This window comes from Oncorhynchus nerka, linkage group LG28 (genome assembly GCF_034236695.1).
Source record: "Oncorhynchus nerka isolate Pitt River linkage group LG28, Oner_Uvic_2.0, whole genome shotgun sequence".
Classification (NCBI taxonomy): Eukaryota; Metazoa; Chordata; class Actinopteri; order Salmoniformes; family Salmonidae; genus Oncorhynchus; species Oncorhynchus nerka.
Genome location: NC_088423.1, coordinates 75766274 through 75770841, shown reverse-complemented (window position 1 = coordinate 75770841; position 4568 = coordinate 75766274).

Here is a 4568-nt window from a genome sequence, read left to right as displayed (position 1 = left end):
CATGGTCACTTTCACCTAATCTGACTGAGGGGAGGAGGATGGAGGACAGGGGAGATGTGGAATCATTATGGGGAGAGAGATGGAGAGAGAGGGAGAGAGAGAGAAACGAGAGAGAGAGAGAGAGAGAGAGAGAGAGAGGGAGTGACAGAGAAACGAGAGAGAGAGCGAGAGAGAGAGATGTAGGGAGAAATATGTAGGGAGAGAGATGTAGGGATAGAGATGTAGGGAGAAAGATGCAGGGAGAAAGATGTAGGGAGAAAGATGTAGGGAGAGAGATGTAGGGAGAGAGATGTAGGGAGAAAGATGTAGGGAGAAAGATGTAGGGAGAGAGATGTGGGGAGAAAGATGTAGGGAGATAGATGTAGGGAGAAAGATGTAGGGAGAGAGATGTAGGGAGAAAGATGTAGGGAGAGAGAGGTAGGGAGAAAGATGTAGGGAGAGAGATGTAGGGAGAGATATGTAGGAGAAAGGAGAAAGATGTAGGGAGAAAGATGTAGGGAGAGAGATGATAGGGAGAAAGATGTAGGGAGAGAGATGTAGGGAGAAAGATGCAGGGAGAAAGACGTAGGGAGAGAGAGGTAGGGAGAGAGATGTGGGGAGAGATATGTAGGGAGAGATATGTAGGGAGAAAGATGTGGGGAGAAAGATGTAGGAGATAGATGTAGGGAGAAAGATGTAGGGAGAGAGATGTAGGGAGAGAGATGTAGGGAGAGAGATGTAGGGAGAAAGATGTAGGGAGAAAGATGTAGGGAGAGAGATATAGGGAGAGAGATGTAGGGAGAGAGATGTAGGAGAGAGATGTAGGGAGAGAGATGTAGGGAGAAAGATGTAGGGAGAAAGATGTAGGGAGAGAGATATAGGGAGAAAGATGTAGGGAGAAAGATGTAGGGAGAGAGATGTAGGGAGAGAGATGTAGGGGAGAGATGTAGGGAGAGAGATGTAGGGAGAAAGATGTAGGGAGAGAGATGTAGGGAGAGAGATGTAGGGAGAGAGATGTAGGGAGAAAGATGTAGGGAGAAAGATGTAGGGAGAGAGATGCAGGGAGAAAGATGTAGGGAGAAAGATGTAGGGAGAGAGATGTAGGGAGAGAGATGTAGGGAGAAAGATGTAGGGAGAGAGATGTAGGGAGAGAGATGTAGGGAGAGATGTAGGGAGAGAGATGTAGGGAGAAAGATGTAGGGAGAGAGATGTAGGGAGAGATATGTAGGTGAGAGAGATGCAGGGAGGATGAGTGGATGAATAAGTATAAGAACATGGGAATAGGGGTCAAAGGGAGAGAGAGAGGACAAGGAGATGTTGTAGGGAGGGGAGAGGGAGGATATAAAGAGGAGGAAGGTGTGGGAGCTGGCTGGCTGGCTGCTGACCAAGCCAAGGGGCCTGGGGATCTGGCATGGACACGGGTCTGCTCTGCCTGTGGGCAGCCAGCGGCTAGCAGGTCTCTGGGGCTCTCTTGAGGCGGCTAGGCTAGAGGACCCGACCAGAGGACGCCCAGGGCCCCTGCCCTTCCATGCCAGCAGGAGCAGCCTTTGGCTTTCTCCCTCCTTCCCTCCCTCCCCAATGGCGACCAGCTGTCCCTCCACCCGCAAACCACCAGGACACAGCAGGAAGTGAATCGCTGACCCAGACTGAATTCCAGGCGAGCGCCTCTGGCCACGGTGTGACGTCAGTACAACCCACAATGTCTATTATTAGCGACTTTCAGATGCTCTGCTCTCATGTCTGCCTGTCCGTCTGCTCAGGGGTCCTGGGAAGGGTGTCCTACGATAAAGCCTGTAACAAACATAAGCATTGGCTCAGAGTTTTTTTTTTTTTTTAGGGTGGCCAGCCGCCTGCCTGTGTGCTACCGTACCGTACCTAATTTGAAGGTAATTTCAGCCTCTCTGTAGGTGCGAGACGGCATACCTCGCCAGGACGCCTGCATCACAGTTTGGCTCTGGAGTTAATCCCTGTAAATTACAGTGTAACTGCATCTCTCTCTGGAAAGGCACAGTGGCCACGGAGACCATGTCCCATTCCACCCACACGGAAGAGAAAGGCCTAAAAATGCCTTGTACTGTAAACTTAGTTTAATTTGGAGATGATTTACTAGCTGCAGGCCCATGGCTCTAAGTACGAGAGAAAGGCAGGTGCAGACCTCTTTTCTGTTCATGATTGTAATTCTTAAATAGGGAAATGGGAGGTATGGGAGACGGGTTGTGCTGGGGTGATCAGAAGTCGACTACATTTTATTTTCAAACAAGTTGGAATATCCCGTGTTAGTTAAATCCCCTAAAAATGCTTGGGGTTGAATGGCCAAAATCACTGATTTACTTGCTAAAGTATTAAACAAAAGTGATCCCTCCACTTTTGGTGTATTTTATAAATAACAAATGTGTTTGCCTATTCCTCTTTTTCACACAACAAATTGAATTTGTCAAAGGTAGAAATAAGTCAACGTCCAGTGGGGAGCCGTAGGAAGGAAGGGGGAGCAGTACCGTAGGAAGGAAGGGGGGAGCAGTACCGTAGGAAGGAAGGGGGAGCAGTACCGTAGGAAGGAAGGGGGAGCAGTACCGTAGGAAGGAAGGGGGAGCAGTACCGTAGGAAGGAAGGGGGAGCAGTACCGAGGGAAGGAAGGGGGAGCAGTACCGTAGGAAGGAAGGGGGAGCAGTACCGCAGGGGAAGGAAGGGGGGAGAAGTACCGTAGGAAGGAAGGGGGAGCAGTACCGTAGGGAAGGAAGGGGGAGCAGTACCGTAGGAAGGAAGGGGGAGCAGTACCGAGGAAGGAAGGGGGAGCAGTACCGTAGGAAGGAAGGGGGAGCAGTACCGTAGGAAGGAAGGGGGAGCAGTACCGTAGGAAGGAAGGGGGAGCAGTACCGTAGGAAGGAAGGGGGAGCAGTACCGTAGGAAGGAAGGGGAGAGCAGGGAGGAAGGAACCGTAGGAAGGAAGGGGGGCAGAGCAGGGAAGGAAGGAAGGAAGGGGGGAGGAGGCGAGGGGGGATGGGCGAAGGCGGTAACTCTTTACTCTCAAAGTGGAATGTTTGGACAGAACTTTCTCTTCCATCCTCCATTAAAATTCCCACACATTTCTGTCCAAACAGTCCCTTCAAAGTCCCAGTCAAACATGTATGTACATCAGAAACTCACTTACCCAGCCATCCTGTGGGTAAATATTACTTCCAGCTGAGCAAACACGGCCAGACAGAACAAGCCATACATCACAGACAACCTCTATTTTCTTACTTTAAATTGGTCAAATCCCATACACAGCATAAACACATATCTACTCCAGCCCAGGCTAGCTAGACTCTGACTTTCACCTGGAAACCTTACCCTACCTTTACACTTCAAAAACAAACAGATGTACCTAGCAAATTAAAGGCTGCAGTTATTTGGTCAAATATGTAATTTCTCACCAATCAGATCAATTACTGATGGAATTCTAACCAGGGGGACGTTGGAGTGGAAACACTTGGACTGTAATCTCAATTCAAGGCTACATCTCTGACTGTAATCGTAATACAATCATCTTGATGTACTGTATATTGACAGGCCAGGGTCCCCATGTAGACCCCTCACATTAACAACATAATGGCAGAAAAAACTCCTGTAATGACACATTAGTGAGAACTACCTTCATTTCAAACAATTTCCTCCGATATACAAACAGACATCAAGGTTTGGCCTTAATTGGTTTAAGTGCAGGGTTGTGGAATAACCAAACGACCCTCTAGACGCCAGTTTCATATAATAATGATGTACTTGTGGGTAAGGTGCACTTTGACCCCTGGGGAGAGGGTCATAACTGTAAGTGTGGCCCCTGGCCTCTGAGTGATTAGAGATCCCATATTAGACCAACCCTATGCATAGGTGATCATATTATTATTAAAAACCACAGCAGGGGGTAAATATAGGCGTTTGTCAACGATTACAACAGGAGGCACAGACAGACCATCTCTTGGGTTACCATAACGATTAGAGAAGCCCACTATATTACAATAGCACCTGGGCACTTTCATAATTTTGACTGAATTACTATCTGTAGCTGTACCTCTCACCAAGAGGCTAGCACTCTCTCCAGGATGGTAGAGCTCCTCTATAGCGTTGAGTTTCATGTGGTGTCTATGTGTTGTGAACTATTGAAGCCTCTTTTAAAAATTGAATAAACACATGGAGATCTATGTAAGTTATTGGCACAGAGAAGATTGACATTTTAGTCATTTAGCAGACAAGCTTATCCAGAGTGACTTACAGTAGTGAGTGATTGAATACATTTTCATACTTTTTTTACCATACTGGTCCCCCATGGGAATCAAACCCACAACCCTGGCGTTGCAAGTGCCTTGCTCTTCCAATTGAGCCACACAAGACCCTGTAAATGAGACAGAACAGGCTATACAAACGGATACATACTATTATAAGACATGTTATTACCATGGTAATTATGACTGGGCCTGGAGGGCTTTGTAAGTGACATAGCCTTACACGTTCAACAATGACAGAAAAGCACCCCGGTCAACCTGTGTGGATACTGGATTATTCTGAACGACTGTCTCTTGAAAGATAGCTTCAGAGTGGTGCTTCTGTTTGGC